Genomic DNA, 20499 nt, shown 5'->3' with positions numbered 1-20499 from the left:
ACCAAGGCCCAGGGAGGGAGGGAGAGGCTCGAGGTGGTCAGGAGGAGGCCTGAGCATGTCGCCTCTGGGTCCTCTGGGACAACTACGTCCTAGTGATAACTGAGGGAAGACGTGGCAGCAAGCTTCCACACCAACAGAGAGAGACAGAGGAAGCTGGAGACAATCTCCAGGGAAAGTAGCATAGAAAGTCTAGAGAATTCCCATTCGTTTCTGCCTGTTTCGGTGGCTTCACCGGGTACTGATCAACAGGGTCCACTGCTCTGATCCCCAGTTTACAGATGCGGAAACTAATCCCCAGCGACTGCAAGTGGCTTCCCACAAGGCTTGATAACAACAAAAGAAAGTACTTAAACTCCTCTGTGGGTGGATTTTACAGCCTCCCTTCCCTGATAAGGTTACTAAGGAAAACCCACCCCTGAGTGCAACAGCAAGTTTGATAAAATTCTGGTTCCTGTCTCCATGTTTACTCCCAGAGCTCCCGCATGGATCTTACAGAACAAAGGGCTCCACCTCATCTCAGCAGAAAAAGAAAGACACAAGTCATGACAGCTACGTCAGTGTGGTTGTGGAGGATCTCCCTGCCCGTGCTCGCAGGCAGAGAGGTGCACAGAACCCACCCAGACAGGGAACGAGTAGAGTGTCTTTGGATAATTATTGATGACTCAATTAACTCACATAAACCCAGAGTCCTTCTTAATCTTTTTGGAAACCAAACCCCTATGGAAACTAAGATAGTTTCCTCTTCTTGCAAAACAGACATTCCGCTGGGATGATTTTACAGCTAAGCTTCATGTGACTGTCCCGCACCCTCCTCACCTCCAGGACTGGTTTGACTGGTTGCAATCTGTACTAACAGTCATCGCTGGACTTTGCTTGGGAGGATAGGAAGCCAGCACCCTGTGGTAACTTATGCAAATGGTCCTCTTTCATGAGGAAAATGATAGAAGGCATGTTGTTTGTGCTACTTAATTCTACTGTTTTATCACTTAACACAAAAGACTTACAGATTAAGAATTGTGCTGCACATGTGAGGGAAGACATCCCATTTATGTGTATGTGCTCTACTCATTTGTGAGTTAATGTACTCATCATGTACTTTTAAAGCTCTGCTCAAGGTACATGGAACACAAAGTTGAGTAAGTATGGATAATATTCAGGTTAGATAAGAGACAAATAAACAGATAATCATAATATAGCCAAGGAGAAGTAATAATCCAGGTATGAGAAATGTGCCGCCTTATCAACAGTAATTTAATTTCTTTCTTGGGCTCCTCAACAGTTGGCCAAAGTTGAATCTCATCTACCATTCAGAGAGGCATGAGGCTCAGGTCCCAGCAGAAGTTGAAGTGTTTTCCGTTCACTCAGTGACTTAGGGAACACCATCAGGTTGCTATTTCCATTTAAAAATATATATATATTTAAAACCACCAAGCTTACATGGTATGTCTTCTGGGAAGCCTGCACTGACTACCACTGTCCACGCTGACTACTCACAGTATAGGTAGACACTTTTGCTCTGGAATGAGTTGCATATTAGAAGCAACTTTTACAGGTTATGATCTTGAGTGTGCCCAAAAGGAAAGTAAGATTATTTGTCTGTGACTCAGTTCAAGCCCCCAATCTTTCCAGTAGTGGAAAATTTCATTGTCAAACTGGGGTAACCAGGTAAGTTTGGGTGGTTGGAGGAGGGGAATAGCCAACTCGTGTGTCTCATTGTGAGGGATGGTGGTGAGGCGATACTGGCCACTCTAGGTCCTCTGTTGGCATTTGGGGAGGTGTGTGCTTCACCCCATAACCTTGTATACTGGTGGGCTCTATCTCCTGCTGGATTGTGGAGCCGTCCTCCCTTTGCCTCCACAAGGTCTCCTCGAGACAGCTTGCTCTCTTAGGCCCTGTGTCCCTCCAGAACGTTCCCTCCTGTACCCTGAAGTGTGAGGACACTGAAGGGTCCCCCCTCAGGCATCCTGCTTCTGATACTGCACTCTGATACCCCTCTACCATGCTGGGGGACTCCTTTTCCAGAAAGATCTGGAACACATCCTAGGAAAGCTGGAGCTGCTCTTCTCTCCACAGGTATCCCCCACACCTCTGTAGACTTTGGAAAATTCACCCCCATCCACTACCCTTGGGCTCTAGTATGAAAAAGAATGCTTCATCCCTCTTCTCCTGGGATATGGAAAACTAGTTTTTACATCATGTGTTTTATTTTTTTTTTAAGATTTATTTATTTATTTATTTCTCTACCCTTCCTCCCTCCCACCCCGGTTGTCTGTTCTCTGTATCTGTTGCTGCGTCTTCTTTGTCTGCTTCTGTTGTTGTCAGCGGCACGGGAATCTGTGTTTCTTTTTGTTGCGTCATCTTGTGTCAGCTCTCCATGTGTGCGGCACCATTCCTGGGCAGGCTGCACTTTCTTTTGCGCTGGGCGGCTCTCCTTACGGGGTGCACTCCTTGCACATGGGGCTCACCTACGCAGGGGACACCCCTGCGTGGCAGGGCACTCCTGGTGCGCATCAGCACTGTGCGTTGGCCAGCTCCACATGGGTCAAGGAGGCCCGGGGTTTGAACCGCAGACCTCCCACATCATGTGTTTTAAATACTCATATAGCAACCCAAAAGTTGACCACTGACTCTATTTCTCTCTCTGCATTGCTTCCACAACCCTGTGAATCCTCCCCAGGGCACTGGAAGCTCTGACTAAATTCTGAAAGGCTAATGTTCAAGAAATTGTGAGGGATTGATTTATCTTTAAAATATCATCTCATTACTTTTGTTTAAGTCTCGGTCTCCACTCTTAGTCCTCAGTTCCTCCAGGAAGTGAGGATTCCTTTTTTAAAACTGCCTTTCTCCAGTTCTCCATGACATTGTAAATGCCTGATCCCATGGACCAACGGGTGCACCTCAAGCCCTCTCTAACTCATTCATCCGTCCATTTGTTTTGCAGACCATCTGGTATATATACCAGGCAATGTGCCTCTCACTACAAATAAAGGAGAAAGGAGATAGAATCCTCCTTCCCACCCATGTCACTCACACTCTAATGGGAGAGAGACACTGAGCAAGTAACTCCACAAATAGACACCGAAGGTTATTGGAGAAACACTAGGACATCAAAGAACCCTGTATTACAAATTGGAGGAAGTGCTATGAAGTAAAAGAACCCTGAGGCGGTGGACTTGGCCCAGTGATTAGGGTGTCCGTCTACCACATGGGAGGTCCACAGTTCAAACCCTGGGCCTCCTTGACCTGTGTGGAGTTGGCCCATGTGCAGTGCTGATGCGCACAAGGAGTGCCCTGCCACGCAGGGGTGTCCCCGCGTAGGGGAGCCCCACATGCAAGGAGTGCGCCCTGTAAGGAGAGCCGCCCAGCGCAAAAGAAAGTGCAGCCTGCCCAGGAATGGTGCCGCACACACGGAGAGCTGATACAGCAAGATGACACAACAAAAAGAAACACATTCCTGTGCCACTGACAACAACAGAAGCAGACAAAGAAGACGCAGCAAATAGATACAGAGAACAGACAAGTGGGGTCGGGGGAGAAGGGGAGAGAAATAAATAAATCTTTAAAAAAAAAAAAAGAACCCTGATATGTAGGCTCCCAACAGTATGTGGCAGAGTTGACCCTTCTTTCTTTCTTTAAATTCTCGTCCTTTGGAAAGTGTGATTATGACAGAACCCACAGGACCTGGGGGTGGGGGCTGGGGAGGGAGCAGTGTGGCCTTGGCAGGGCTGGGCCCATCTCTGCCCATGTCTGTGTAGGAAACTGACCCGAGTGGACCTGAGACAACCAAGGTCCTCCCACCCCCAAACTTCAGGAGCCTTAGGGCCTCTTGCCTCTCTCAGCCTTTTGTGACCTGCTGGGATTTTCTAAGACTTCCCACCTCCTCCTTCATTCTATTAATATCTCCCTGGAAGGTCTTTCATGGTCCTCCAGGTCCTCCAGCCCGGCGTGGAGCCCCAGGCTCCCCAGGCATGGTGGAGAGCAAAGAAAGAATAGGATGGGCCTGGAGGAGGCAAGAGGTACCCAGGCCCTCTGCTCCAGTTTCTAGGGTGGGACATGAGCTGGGGATGCGGAGAGAGGGACACCACACCCACCCACACTCACACCCACACCCACACACAGGTGGAACAAGATCTAACCCGAGCAAGGACAGCTGATGCAGGCTACTGCTTCAAGGGCTAGACCCACAAGCCCCAGAATACCTGTTTACAGGGGAGCTAATGGAGGCACATAAAGTTAGGTGATTGTCTCCAGGTCACACCAACTAGTAGAACCGCATTCAGATGCAGACTGTTTAGCTCAGAGCCCCAGCACTTGATCTCTTTTTTTGTTTTTAAATATTTATTTATTTTACTTCATTAATTTATCCCACCCTCCCTTGTTGTTTACACTCACTGTCTGCTCTCAGATCTCCATGGCAGCACTGGCCAGCTCACCTTCACCAGGAGGCCCCAGGAATCAAATCCGGGCCTCCCATATGGTAGATGGGAGCCCGGTCACCTGAGCCACATCTGTCTCCCCCACTTGACATTTTAACACAGGCCCAAGGCCACAAGAATCAGTGGTGGGACCAGGACCAGAACCCAGGCCCCTGTCCCCTCTACAGGGAGAAGGCCAGGGCCCCAGCAAGCTCCTCAATCAGGGCTGGGGTCAGGTGGGTGATGTCCTCTCTGCCCCTTGCCCCAGGACTTCATGGCAAAGGAAAGAGGAGGAGGAGGGGAGGGCTTCCTCCTGGCTGCTCACTTTCCATTATCCCAAGTGTTTCCTTACAGTGCAATCCCCAACACTCCACAGCACTTTATAGTTTATAAAGGACTCTCACATCTCTCTTGACCGACCCTCATGGCCACTCTGTGAAGAGTGTGTGTGTGTGAGTGTGATACTGTGATTCCCATTGGCATGTGGACATGCAACCTCAGGGGTGGGAAGTGTTCTACCCAAGTGATTGAACCAGGAGCCAGACCTCATGAGTCCAATTTGTGCCCGTGGCCTGCCTGCTTTGACCCCGACAGGCTCCTAAAGTAACATCGTGAGTTGATTCAGCCTCACATGGGATAGAAACAACAAAAAATGAATCTCCCCTTCAAAAGAATCTAACATGCAGCCTCCAATGGGAATTACTGGTGGGATGCAGTGCATTGATTTTGTCCTTGAGGGCAGCAAGTTTGTCCTGTTTATTTTGAATCTTTGGCCCCTGGACAATTCCTGGCATATCACAGACACTTTGTAGATGTTTGCTGCATGAGAGGACAGACTGAAAAAATAAAATATATGATGCCTAGAAAAAAGTCAGGCAGAGGCTACCATGGAAAAGCCTGGAAAACCCAAATCATGCACCTTAACAAACCAAATGGTGAGTAGCTCCTGAGCTGGTAAGGTGGCAACTAGGGACATAAATTTTGGAAATGGTCACTTGATGAGAGCAGCAACCAGTAAGGATCCAGTTAATGTGAAGCAACAACAACTCATGGAAAAGAAGTGTAAGCATCTTTTGAGGAAAATGCTTATTTTAAGGGCTTTGACAGCATTCATTTGTAATAGAGGTGAGAGAGACAAAATACTTTCCATTGTAAAATAAATTTATCTCCATTATGATTTGAGAGTCTCTGGATATTTCTATTGACCAAGAATATTGGGCAAAACACCGCCCCCCACTTCGCTGGAGTTGAGTCAAACCAGGGAGTTGGTAGAAGGACAGTGGGTGCAGCTGGCTCCATGCCCGGCGTGCATCTGAGAAGCCAGCGGTTCTCAGGCCTGGTTAGGAGACAACTCCTCCTCGAGCTCCAAATCTTATTTTCATGAAATACTGATAAGTTTAATCTCATATATAAGCTTTGAGATATATTACTAAGCAACAAATAAGACTATGGTTTATGTCTTGTAATATAAAATCATATCTACAGGTCCACAAGATCAGGAAAAAGGCATTTATCAGTTTTTCAATTAATACTCGCTTGCTTTTTGTGCATTCACTTTCTCAGATGCAGGAACTTACATGAAAGCAGTTTAGTAGCACATGCTGGTAACTCTCAAAACCTTTGGGATGAAGACCTAAACTCAAGAAAATCATATCCATTCATTTAATTTTTCTCAATACTTGTTTCCCCCTCTCCCCCCACCCCCCCACCCCCCGGTTGTCTGTTCTCTGTGTCTATTTGCTGCGTCTTGTTTCTTTGTCCGTTTCTGTTGTCGTCAGCGGCACGGGAAGTGTGTGCGGCGCCATTCCTGGGCAGGCTGCACTTTCTTTCGCGCTGGGCGGCTCTCCTTACGGGGCGCACTTCTTGCGCGTGGGGCTCCCCCACGAGGGGGACACCCCTGTGTGGCAGGGCACTCCTTGTGTGCATCAGCACTGTGCATGGGCCAGCTCCATACGGGTCAAGGAGGCCCGGGGTTTGAACCGCGGACCTCCCATGTGGTAGGCGGACGCCCTAACCACTGGGCCAAGTCCATTTTCCCCAATACTTGTTAAAAATCTTAACTGAAATATTAGAAGCACTAGACTAGGTCCTAGGAAAACATAATTTACCAAAATGGACCCAAGAAGAAATAGAAAATTAAATACACCTAAAACTCCTAAATAAATTACTCAGAAGTAAAAATCTTCCCATAAGGGAAACATCATGCCCAGGTAGTTTTTCAGTAACTTTCAAGGAACAACTATGTTTTAGCCCAAATATGTTTTAGTTCCCAAGAAAGCAGAGCTGGAGATACAGGCTTGATGCTACTATTTTATTAGAGAATAAAATCTCAGAGGGGCAAGAGGGAAAGAAAACAGGAAAGAAACATGGCAGGAGGGAGAGCCGACATGTGGCTTCATATCGACCTGTCCAGCACTTGGTACGAGGAGAAACGGATTCCTTGATCAAAAGAGACTGTCTTCTGAGAGGCCGTTTGGCCCCTGCATCTCTGTGCCTCTCTCCTAGCTTTTCCAGCAGTTCCTGGCAATCCTCCCCTGTGCGTCTACTAATCTATGTCTCTCCTTTTAGCAGGGCACCAGTCCCTGGATTTTGAGCTCCCCACAGTCCAGTGCAGACTCATCTTCGTCTATCTAATGACATTGGCGAAGACTGTATTCCCAAATAAGGTCATATTCCGAACTTCCAGGCAGACATGAATTCTGGGGGCGACTCTTCAACTCAGCCAAAAACTAGGAGGGGTAAATCGACTATCTGTTGTTATACATCAAATCACCCCCTGCCTCCCCAACAGCAGCTTAAACCTACCACCATTTATTATCTCGCAGTTTCTTGGTTAGAAATCCAGAGGTGGCTTAGCCTCTGTCGAGGCCTCCCATGGGTTCCAACCATGCTAGCAGGACGGGGAACACCCACTTCCGAGCTCACTCACGTGGTGGCTGGCAGGATCCAGTTCCTGGCAGGCTCGTGGGCTCCCTTCCTCGCTGGGTTCTGGCCACAGGCTGCCCTCTGTTCCTGGCCACGAAGGTCTTTCCGCGCTTACAACACGGCAGCCGGCTTAGTGGGAGGGGGCCCCGGATGGAAACCACAGTCTTCGCAGCCTCGTCTCAGGAGAGACACCCATCCCTTTCGCCGTGTTCCATTCACGAGAAGAAGGAAGTCGCTTGATGCAGCCCACATCCCAGGAGAGGGACGACCCAGGGCCGTAGCAAGGGGGAGGGCGGGGTCCTGGGTGCCATCGTGGAGGCAGCCTCCAGGAGCGGAGCTGCATGTGATCATTCCAGAGGATCCAAAAAGTGGCATCGTGCCCGACTCATGGTGAGAGGCAGGGCCGGCTTGATCCAAGGCCGACAGAAACAGGACAAGGGAGGGAGGCTTCTCCATGCCACTCTCACCCATGAGCAACACACAGAAGTCCTAAGCAAAGTATTAGGAAACCAAATCTCCTAGTGAGCCAGCGATGATCCACCGTTACCGCGCTGGCTTCAACCCTGGAACTCAAGCACGATTAACCAGAAACAATACAAATATCCATGATCACATTAACACCTTCAGGGAGACAAGTTATACGGTCATCTAAATTGTTCCAGGAAAAGCTTTTGATAAAATCCAATCTCCCATTTTCAATACTTAAAAAACCTTGAGAAACTACTAATAACAGGGAATTTCCTTAATCTGGGAAAAGTACCTAAAACCTTTCATTTCCCACATTCCCATAACTTCTGTAATAAACAAAAACATATCATTCTTAGTAATAGAAAGCATGATCCTTTTTGACCATTTTAATGTTTGCTAAGTGCATGAATCATCTTTGCAAAAACAGTAACCAGAGTTTTGAAATCAAGAAAATCCCACTGATTTTTTCTTTTGGTTGTAAAGGGGACGACCTCATTTTTGGCAGGAATCTAGCACATGGATCTCAGCATGAACCGGGTAAAGTTAAAAATTGACTAGCCAAATAAAAATATTTTCTACCTTGTGGGCAGCTTGCACTGACCAGGTCCAAGGGCAGCAAGGGGCAGCAGCCAGGGGTCAGCCAGCGGGTGACTCTGCTGGTTGATGGGGGTTCACTGAGGTCCTTGACATTTCATGAGGCTCGGCCTCCTTTGATCACTGAAGGTAACGAACTCTCTCTCCAGGAAAGAAGCCACGTTGGTGTTTGCCATTCCAAGGAGTTCCCAAGGAGCCCTGAGGCCCTGGCACCCGCCACGCCCTGCCCTTCTCCAAGGGTGCTGCCTCCCACTCCAGCCCCCACTGGGCTCCCTATTCTGCAGTTACGTGGCCACCCCCGGGCAGACTGAACTGGGTCTTCCTTGGCCTTGAGCTCTGGCAATCAGGCAGGGAGCACTTCATAGAGGCACTGGGAATGTGGGGGAGGTGGGATCAAGGCTATGGGAGCCACAGCAGAGGTGTCCCTGACAGAGAGGAGTGGGGCAGAAGGACAGGGGAGAGAGCACGGCCCCCTCCCGGCCCCATGGCCCAGGCCTTCGTTGTTTCTGGGATGCAGGCGCAGTGCCGCAGGGGAGCCCTGTTATCCAGCTCACTGGTAACATGGCGTTCTCTGGCTTCCCAAAGAGGGCGCAGGCCTGCACCAGCAGCCAGGGGCTGGGCAGGGCCCTGGGAAAAGTCACTGGACGTGGCGGGCACCAGAGGATGTGCCTCCTCAGGGACCCCCTGGCATTGCAGGTGAAATGTGGGTGGGGAGGCAGTAAGGAAAGGGTGTGGTTGGGGACCTGCCCCGGGGGCCTTGTGCCTTGGGGTTGTCTCTTCTCTCTGCTCCAGAGACAGCTGGTGAGGAGGGAGCACAGAATTCCGCTGAGACACAGGCCCCGTAGGGGTCATTGAACCACCGCCCCCCCCCCCCCCCGCCTCAGTTGCCTAATCTGTAAAATGGGAGTTGACCATTACACCTTTCCTTCCACAGGAGGCCAGACCGACGAGGGCTACAGGGGACATGAGCCCAGGGGGTGGTGGTTCCATGAGTCACCCTGAGTTGGGCTAGCCTGGGCCCTGCCCCCGGCCCTCCCCAGGCATCTTTGCTCAGTGTGAACTCGTGGAAAACGGTCAGTTGAGAGGAGCAGTTGAGTGAGGGCAAGAGTTACTGAGTAACCAGCGGGTGCACAATGGACTTTCCGCCACCAGCAAAAGGCAATGGGAGTTCACGTTTTGGCTGGAATCTGTAAGAGAAAGGTTGGAAGTCCACCCAGCTGGGTCCATGTGCCTTGTCCTTCTTATCTCTTGCTTTTAAAAATAATCAGCCGTCTGCCAATTACATCTTTGATCTCAATTTCTTGGATTCTAGTGGGGCTGGTGGTGTTTGCAGTGCTGAGTGGACGCTGGAAGCAGGCCCACCTGTGTCCGCCTGTGCCGGCCCCCTCAGGTTCTCTTGGCCCCAGGTGTACACACTCCTTCTGTTCAAATGTTTGGTATTGAAAATGGTCATTTTAAAATATTGGGGGAAAACTCCTTGCAATTCCTTTGAAGAGTTCAGAGGTCTTTCACATTTTCCTCTCTCCTCACTCCCCACTATCCCTGCCCCATCTGACCCTCCTCATTTCTGTCCTGGATGGTAGCCAGGGCCTGTCACTGATTACCCCCTGCCCTTGGCCCCTGCGGCCCCTGCCCACTCCTCCAGCCTCATCTCCTTCTACTACCCTGCCTCACTCAAATACTGTCTGGTCACATGGCTCTGCCAGGCCTCAAACAAAGCCAAGCCCTTCCTGACTGCAGGGCCTTTGCACAGGCTGTTGGCACCACCTGAAATGCTCCGCTGTGCATGGGGCTGGTGCCTGACTCTACACATCAGATGAAAATCTCTCCTCCTCACAGAGGCCTTCCCTGACCCTGGGCAGTGGCTCAATCCTCCTGCTACTTGCTGTCCTAGGCCTCTGTACGTTTCCTCCTTGGCACTTAAGCAACGTGTCAGTATTGGATTGGTTGTTTGTCCATCTCCCCATGTGAGCACCAGGAGCACATCTGTCCAGCAGGACTTCCACAAATAGCAGTTGACTAAACCCAAATTCTGGAGGGCTGTGGAACACATGTGTGATTCTCCGGGTAGCTCCAGTCTCCTGTTCCAGAACCTGCTGCTTCTGAGAGTGGCTGGTTCTTGGCACGTCTTCTCCCATGAGGAATTTCCCTCTCCCTGTGGAGGAGTGGGTGGTCCTTTTGTCCCCAGAGTTTCACATCTCTGCAGGAACTGGCAACTTCTCTCCTATGGATTCAGCACCCATCCCTCAGGACAGCCTAATAGCAGGTGAAGAGTTTGGAGCACTCCAAAACAGAATTCCCGGCTTGAATCAATATGACCCTCCCTTGCTGACAGCCAAGGAGAGGTCCGCACTCCCATAATCCCCCTCCTGGGAGTGCCACCTTGGAAACAATCCTGAAGGAGCAGAACATTGCTGGGCTATACTTACAAAGTGGCGGGAACTTCTCAAAGTACCTGATGAGCTCAGCGCGTTGAGTCCCCGATAACTACGAGGTTGGTGTTGTCAAGGTCCCCCTTGTACAGATGAGGAAAGTGAAGCCCAGAGAGATGAAGGAAGCTGCAACGGGCCCCACGACTGGTCTGTGCTGGAGCTGTGATTCACACCTGGGGCAAGTGCCTGGACCATGTTCCCGTCTGCAAAAATGCTCCTCGTGGCAGTATCTGCGGCCTCTTTGCTCACTTTACTTTCAACTGTGTTCAAAACACTCCTGAATCGAAATCCATGCACCTTTTATTCCTTTACTCCCACCTATCCTGTCCCTCTTGAGGACTCCTTTCCCTTCCCCAGGTAACTCTCTAGCCCTGCACTGGCCTATCCAGTAGTTGCTGGCCACACATGGCCACTGAACACTTGAATGTGGCTTCCCTGGATGGAGAGATGCTCTAATGTGTTAAATGCACACTGGATCTGGAAGACTTGATATTAAAAAGAACGTAAGCAATTTCACTGTTAATTTGTACATTGATAGCATGTTGAAAATAATATGATTTTGGAGATATTGGGTTAATAATAGATATGGATTACAATTTCACCTCTTCCTTTTTACTTTTTAAATTTTAGCTACTAAACAATTTAAAGTTACATAAGTGGCTTGTGTCCCATTTCCATTCGACACCGTCTGCTGTACTGCAGAGTCTCCCGCTAGCTCAGGACGTCATTGTAATCTGCATGAAAAGGTCCAGGTTCAAGAAGTTTGACCCAGTGTCCCTGTATGGCAGGGGAGGGGTACTGTGTGGCCGGACACAAGATTATCCTGCACAAACTAGAGGGGAGCATGCTGGGCCAAGACTTGAAACATTCCTGGTGCCAAGTCTTTTCTGTAACCCTGAAACCCTGATATGATCCAGCAGGGAAAGAAAAAAGTTCTTGGGGAACAGGTTTGGGGGGCGGGGGGAAAGGAAGCACTGTGTATTAGAGAAGTTTCTCACCTTTGTGAGTAAGAAAAATGGACTTAACGTAAATGGGCTTAAATAGAAAAGGGCATTATCTGGCTCAAGTAACCTCTTTCTTGTACTGTGTTGGCGTCATTCCCTGACACATTTCCACCCTGGTAATGCAAGGCAGCCAGGAACAATTCCCAGCTCACATCCTCATAGCTTAATATTCCAAAAAATTGAAAGAACATACCTTTTGCTCAATTGTTCCAGCAAAAATGACAAGCCTGGGCCTTACTGGTCTAAATTGGACTCATGCCCATCCCTTAGCCAGGTGCTTTGACTCCAGTGGACCAGGCTTGGCTCAAAGGCACATTCCAGAAGCAGGATAACCCAAAGGAAAACACACGGCCTGGGAGCGGGGGAGGGGTGGTTCCCCTCAACAGGTGTCACCACACACAGCCTCCCCCTTACTGCCACTTCAATGGTCTGAACCTACTGCCTAGATCGTACGCTTGCCCCTGCCTCACACAGGGGAAGGACACGTGGTGTCAGGCTATTTCAAGCTGCCGAGAACAGAGATATGGTTCGGTGACCACTGGGAAAGGAAGTTTATTCCCAGGACACTGGGATATTGAAAAGAGTCAGATAGCAACGATATCGGAAAGGATGCCTTGGCTTCTAGTAACAGGCAAATCATAGGGGCCAGAGTAGGAAGAAGGATATTTAATTATCTCCCATAATCAGGGGGAGGTGGGTAGGGAGGGCCAGGGCTGGTGCAATGGTGGCATCAACACAAAGCTCCTTTCGTCTTTCAATTCTGCCAGGGTCAAAAAATCCCCACCTATTTTTTTCACATCTTCACAGAAAAATGGGGAAATGTAGAAAGGGAAGTTTGGGGAGGGTAAAAGCAGTTCTCTTCTCACATACCGCTCTCATCACGGAGGAAAGTATTTCCCAGAGGCCCCTGGAAAATCCCCCCTTACTTCTCATTGGTTAGAAGTGGGTCACATGTCCGCCCTAGACCAATCACAGCCAAGGGGGAGTGGGGCTGCCATGTTTGGCCTCGACCACTGATAATTCATACCTGTGCCTGGACACCTTGCCTCGCGCATGAGGTGGGGGCTCTGTGGGGCGGAAAGAAGGAGAATGACCATTGAGGAAGCCACAGTGATGACCTCTACATTATCTGAGCAGCCATGTGACCATTACCCTGATGAAACGTCACCGTGAACAGGAGAGCAACGTTGGCAACCTGCCACCCGCCTGCCCCAGCTTGTCTCCAGTTCTGCTGCTTCTGTGACTGCGGCAACAACGACCATTTTCACCGAGTGTCTCTGTCTCACATTGATGTGGGCTATGGGTGGAAGGCTCTTTGTCTCTTCAGAGATAACTAAGTTGTTTGACTTGTGGGTGTGGAACGGTAAGAGGCTGCAGTCCTGCCCTTAGGGACTGGCAGCGGCTCCAGTCCCAGGAAATGTTTAACAATGCAAGGGCTATAAACTTTAAGTATTTAGGGGAAATGCAAAAACCAAATACGCTAAAGGCTTATCTAGAATGTCTGGAGTCCATGCTAAAAGCTTACCTAAGATGTGGAAGATATATATGCTAATTGAAGCCTATTGAGAACTGAAACAAAGGGACCATTTGGCCTTTCCTCTCTGTATAAAAGACGTTTGAAAATCTTGTTCAGGGCTCGGGATTCAAACTGAAAGCTCCCGAGTCCGGCCGGCTGTCAATAAACCATTTTTCCTTCTCAAAATCATTCCTGAGTCCTGGCCTCTCTATACTCAAATAATTGAACTTCTCTTAAATTCCACAACATTTTTGGCGACTCTGGTGGGACTACAAATGAAGGCCAGAGACGGTAGCATTTTGCTGCCCCTTCCAAATCCCCGAGGAAGCCGGGAGGACTCGGGTGAACCCCAAATCTGGGCGCCCCTGGATTAAATTTAATCCAGAAAAGATGTGGGCTCCACCAGAATCTTCCCGACAAAAATCGAGGGCAATGGAAGGTCTGAAGAGAAAGATTCTGGGAACGAAAAAGAACTCCGAACATGGAAGAAGGTAAGACTCCCCGGGTGAGCACAGTCTGGAAGGCCCTAGCTTTAATTGCTAGGAAGGGGAGACTGATCACCTCCCAAGAGAACCCTAGTAGCCCCAGAAGGCTGGGGGGAAGCCGTTCTCTCTAGGCTTGGCAAAAGGGGGGTGGAGGGGGAGAAGTCTCCTGCCTTGACGGTCAGTGTTCCTAAGAGTGGCAATTCATGAGAGAAAGCAGTCTGTCTCCCTGAGGCTTCAAATAGCCTCAGTAAATATATATAAAATTAATCTTGTTGCTTATCCAAAATTCTGCTAATTTCAAAGTAAAATATAAAGTTCTAAAACAAAATGTTGCTAAGGCATTGAGAACATTTTGGTTATTACAATCCATTAAGTAAGAAAGAAAATTCTTGTGGTAAACTGCATGGTCATAGTGCAAATTAAGAGTTTCAAAAGTCTTTGAAAAGTTTAAAGTAACTAAAGTCATGTTGTTGTGTCAAACTATTCATGTCTGCCTATTTGCTCAAATTGTTGAGGTTAAATATGCAGTTATATAAGTAATATGTATTTCTGGACCCCTAATTAATTAAGCTAAACAGTATATAAAATAATGCAAATTATAAGTAATATCAATGAGTTGTGTTTGTGTCTAACTCTTTGTGTCTGCCCATTTAAAAAAAAAAAAGCTCAATGTATGTCTTCATACATCAGGATAATATCAAATTAACAAATAAAAATTCTTAAAAGAGGTCTATTCAAATTGTTAAAAATTAAATATGCAGTTATATTTATAAATATTCTTAAAGCCCAAATTAAACTAAGCAGGATGAAAAAGTCATAGAAATCTGATTATGGAAACAATTGGAAAAGGGCCACAACAACATGACTAAGTGCCCAAGAAAGAGTCTCGTCACCGTCCAATTCAGCTGCATTATAGGCCTCTGATTTCCCATAGCATGAAGGTCAATAATTCTAATAACATTCCTGAAAGGTGCTTGTCAAGATTAAAAAAGAAAAGCGGACGACTAGTGCTTAGCCCAGGGACTGTCGCAAATTAAGAACTTGGAAAAGTCTTCCTGGTGTTATCATCATTGCCATCAGCATCAACATCATTTTGATGACTTCTTTTGGACCAAGTAGTGAGTTCTGTTACTTATGGTGAAAAAGTACAGGAAAATAGATAGAAGTGACGGTTGCACAACATGGTAAATGTAAGTAATTCCATTGAATTTTATACTTAAAAATGGTTAAGATTGTAAATAGTGTGTTATGTATGTTTTACCACAATAAGAAATTTAAAAATTAAAAACAAAACAATGGCACCAGCAAGAATAATAGAGCATAATATAAGAAAGAGGAAGGAAGAATTCAAAAGAGTAGGAAAGAATATTCATCAAATGCAGTGAATGTGCCAAACTGATGAAATAGGTTGTTGATATGGGATGAATTGGGGTAGGGTGGGAAGTGGGGTATATGGGAACCTCTTTTATTTTTTAATGTAATATTTTGTGTGATCTGTGTATCTTTTAAAAAACAATAAAAATTTGCTTAAAAAAACTAGAGAAAAAAAAGGAGTAGGAAACAAAATTTGAGATACATTTGTGTAATACCAAGAAATAATTGGAGAGGGATCTGAGAGAAATGGTAGCTATTTCCTGGTTATAAATATGTATAATATTTCGATGTAAAGGATGGTAAATACTGGACATAGTTTTAGATGTATAATCTGTAATAGAGTCCACTGAGCCTGAGGTTTAGATAAAGCTTTTCATGGAATTGTAAAAACAGATGATGGGATGACTGAAGGTCACTGAGCTTGAATAAGGAAAAATGACATCTGAATTTGATTTTTGCTGAAGAATTTTGAGAATTTTTATGCAGAACCTTGGGGTTGCGATCAGAGATTTGCAGTCTCCATTTTTTGCATTTCACATTAAATTCAAGCTACCAGAGGCAGAATCAGGTAGCTTATAACCTGTCCAGTCTTCCCAATTCCAGATGAAATGTAAGCGAGCAATGAATTTCAATAACAGATTAGAGACCATCCCTAGATAACTAAATTAGGCCTTTCTAAGTGCGTGATGTATCATAAACAAACTTATATGTGTATTTATAGTGGAAATCACTATTACTCAGAGTGGGCTAGTGAAGTATTTTAGATTTAGCTAAAGGAAGGATTTATAAATAGCTTTTCGTCCAACCATCTGCCTGCAAGCCTTCCTCTCTTTTCTGAATGTGTTTCTTCAACTTTCCTTTTTCCCATTCAGGCAGTTTTCAGTGTTTAGGATGACAGAAATCCTGACTCTTCTGGATAGGTTGTGTTTTCTTTCTTTTTTTAAATTTTAAACTTTTTGTTTTGAAATACTTTGAAACTTACAGGACAGTTAAAAAAATAATACAAACCCCATATGAGAATTCTAACATTTTCTACATCCCCAGTTACTCAGATCCACCAATTTAAACATTTTGCCACATTTGCCCTATTGTCTTATCTATTCCTTAATCTATCAGTTCAACTATATGTATCCATCTACCTGTATTTCTACTTATCAAGCCATTTTCTGAACACTTAGGTGTAGATTGTATTCAACATGCTCCTTGAACAGTTAATACTGCCATGTATATTTCCTAGAAACAAGGATATTCATTTATGTGTCCACCTTAAAACAGTTATCCAGTTCAAGAAGTTTAACAGTGATATAAAACTTACATTCTATATTCCAATTTTCCTTTGTTCCAATAGTGTCCTTTTGAGCCTTTTCTCCTCTCTTGGAACCTGTACAGAACCATTGAATTGCCTTTCATTGTCGTTGTCTGCTTAATACTCTTTCTTTTCTCTTTCTATTATTGTGGGAACATACATACAATGTCAACTTTCTTGTCTCAACTCCTCCCAAGAACACCATTCAGGGGGATGAATCACACTCTTTGTTGTCGTAGCCTCACCACCTTCCATTACTAAAACTTTCTATCTCCCCAAGCAGAAACCAGACACCCGTCTTGCATTAATTCCCCACTGCCCCCTGTCCCTAGGCACCTGTACTCGAATTTGTGAGCTTGTGTGCTCTCTGATATTTTCTTTGTGGTGACCACGGGGCTTAAATTTAAGCTTACTGTGACAGTCATCTGGAGAATTTGGTTCTTAGAGGACCTTATAGCATAGAGAGCCCTAACTTCCAGGCACTTGACACAACTTGGCTTTCCCCTTCCCCCAATCCAAGAAATCACCAACCACCCAAGTTTTAGCCTGGAGCTAAAACTTCAGGAGTTTCCCTGAAGAGAGGTGTGGAAGACTTAAAATAGTCCATCAGGACTGGGAAGGAGACCACATTAGTGCACAAAAGTCAGTGACTGAATCCAGGTGGATGTTTGGAGTAGACTGGGCCACCCTTCCCTCTTGCGCCTACATGACCCAGTGGTGGTTTGCCAGATACTGAAACAGCAATTCGTTCAAATGCTTTTTTCTTGTGCTAGGCAAAATGGGTTTTATAGAGGGTTGAATATACCCTTCAAGAAGATGTGTCCACGTCCTAACTGTGGTACCTGCAAAGGTAGTCTTATGTGGAAATAAGGTCTCCACAGATAGAATTAAATTGAGATCTTTGGAAAAGATTATGCTAGAATTAAGGTGGGCCCTAGAGCCAATGACTGGTGTCCTTATGAGAAAAGGGAGAGAATTGAACACACAAGGCAGGGAAGAAGGCTGTGTGAAGGCCGAGGCAGAGATTGGAGTAATGTGGCCAGAAGCCAAGGGGCCACCCAGGCTGGAAGAGGCCAGGAGGAAGCTCCCTCTAGCCTGAGCATGGACAAGGTGCTGCTGACAACTTCATTTCAAACTTGTCACCTCCACGTCTATGGAATAAAATTCCAGTAGTTTCAAGCCACAAAGTTTGTGCCCTAGGAAATTAAAAAGGATTCAAGCTAGCTGTGGCAAAAATGGTTTCAAATAAGATTCAGTTCCTGTGGGCATCTTCTGAACTTCCTGCGAGGGTTAAGTCATAAGAGAGCCCCAGCTCTTAGGAGAGAGACATGTCTGTTATCGCAGGAGGAGTCGACCTATTTCAGGATGTCTTCACAAAGTAGAGCACCTGCAGGTGAGGAAAGCACCGTGATTCACAAGTTGCATCAGCAAAAGAGGAAGAGATGGGGAGAAGCAGAGGAAAGGGGAACGCCAGAAGACCATGAGAGCGTGGGGCCTCCGGGCAGGAAGTGGTCACACTTTCCACACATCTTCCTCAGATGCAGGCCTGACGCAGCCTTGAGGGCTCTGGGGTGCGATAGCATCAGGAAAAGTAGTTACTCCTGACAGGACCTCACCATCTAGTTATGCAAATAGCAAATATGTCTATTAACTTGGAAAGGCTGATAGACACCAGTCCATTGTCCAGATTCATTCATTCCTCAAGGAGTATTTACTGAGCACCTATTCTTTACCACTTTCTGTTCTTGGCATTTAAGATATGACAATGAACTCAATCAACAAAGTCTCTACTTGGAGAGCTTACATTCTAGTGCAGGGGATCTTAATCTTTTTGTTCCATGGACCCCTCTGCTAGTCAGGTGAAACCCATGGACCCCTTACTAAGTCCACACTACACTGTTTATTATTTAATAAATATATCACACCTGTACGAACACTTCCTCACAAGAATAATGTTTTTTTGAAGTTCACTTCAAGCTCACAGACCCCTTGTTAAGACCCCCTGCTCTAGTGGGAGGAACCAGACCATAAACAAGGAATTTGTGATGGTCAGATTAGCAGCAATGAAAATAGCCCCAGGAAATGATGGAGGGTCACTCAGGATGGTCACTCAGGAAAGTCCTCTCTGACGAAATCAAGTTAGCATGAATCTGGAGTGACAAGAAGGAGGTATGAGAGGAAGATGGTCCAGGCCAACCTCAATCAGTACTGCCCTGAGGAAACCATTACCCAACCTACACCCTGCCCTAAGGAGTCTGCCATCCATCCCCTACTTGAAGAGATTAATCCTGTGTCACCAGATGAAACCGCAAGGGAATGCCCTGAGGTAACCCACTAGCAAGGCTAGCAAGACACTTCTAATGCTTCTTCTTACTCACTCCTACCACTCTTCCTCTCTTCCAAACCTATAATTAGACTAAAGTCACATTGGGCAAAGGTAAAGGAGAACTTGTGACTCATAAGGAAGTATGCTATACTCTAAAAGAACTGCATGAGCTTTTCAATTAATATGGACAGAAATAAGAGGAATATATATAGGAATATAAAGTGTTTGAGATAGTGGTGGAAGGAACATAAAATTGGATCAGGCTGAATTTATTGATATGGGCCCACTAAGAGAAATACTGGATTCAATGCTGTAGCTCAAAGGGCTCTAATATTTTTTTCTTGTGTCTGGCTGAAACATGGGCCAAAAAATGGCCTACAATGCTTGAGGTTGAGATGTCTGATTTACCTTGGTATGCTATAGATGAGGGGACCCAAAGGCTTAGAGAGATTAGAATGCTGGAATGGATTTACCATTTAAGACCTATCCATCCACCCCAGGAATGTCCAGAGGACACACTTCCCCAGGACTGTGAGGAATAAATTTGTGAGACTAACTCCATCTTCACTGAGAAGAGCTCTGTGGTAGCTCTTCTCTGTAGGTCAGATATTATTGTGGGAACTGCTGTCATAGAACTAGAATCCTTAAACACTATGGGGATCATTGGGTCTTGGGCTGGCAGAAGCCAAGTAGCAGCATTTAATTGCTAAAGTCCAGGTGGGCATGGCTGCCACGTGAAATGCAGACTGAAGGCAGCAATCAAAAGAGCCTGAGTCCCATAGACCAATAGCATTGGCTAATAGAACATGGGGTCACTAGAAGTAAAATAGATGGGCAGTCTACTAAATTTCTACTTGATCTATATAAGCAGAAGAGTTCTAGGTCAAGTGAACAAAAGTTAATGAATTACAGAAACAGAGTCACTGCCCCTTAATCAATCCCTTGACTTGAGACAGCTTACAGAGCCAGAGACCCTTGAAGACTGGGGCCCCTTGGGGAAGGACCCTGTTACAATGCCCAAAATTTATACTATTAATTGTCCTCCCAGCTTTCCCCAAAGAGACTAATGGCCTTTTACCAGTGTAACTGTGCTTGGGGAAAAGGAAATGATCAGATATTTCTGGCATTATTAGACAATGGCTCAGAAGTGACATTAATTCCAGAAGACCTAAATGTCACTGTGGTCCACTGGAGTCAGAGCTTATGGACACAAGGTGACTGATGGAATTTTAGCTCAGATCTGTGTTACAGTGGTTCCAGTGGGTCCCTGGACACATAATTGGAATAGACGTATTTAGCTACTGGTTTGAATCCCTACCCTGGTAGAGTGAGGGCTATTATAGTAGGAAGGCCAAGTGGAAACCACTAGAACTATCCCCACCTAGCAAAATAGTAAATCAGAAGCAACACTAGATTCCTGGAAGGACTTCAGAGATTAGTGCCACTAGCAAGTACTTGAAGAATGTAGCGGTGGTGATTCCCACCATATCCCCATTCAGTTCTCCTCTGCCTGTGCAGAGAACAGACGAATCTTGGAGGATGAAAGTTGATTATTGTAAACTTATCCAGTTGGTGACACCAGTTGCAGCTGCTATTCAATATATGGTATCAATGCTTGAACAAATCAGCACATCCCCTTGTACCTGGTATGCAG

This window comes from Dasypus novemcinctus, chromosome 23 (genome assembly GCF_030445035.2).
Source record: "Dasypus novemcinctus isolate mDasNov1 chromosome 23, mDasNov1.1.hap2, whole genome shotgun sequence".
In the NCBI taxonomy this organism is placed as follows: domain Eukaryota; kingdom Metazoa; phylum Chordata; class Mammalia; order Cingulata; family Dasypodidae; genus Dasypus; species Dasypus novemcinctus.
Note: the sequence above shows the minus strand (reverse complement) of the source record.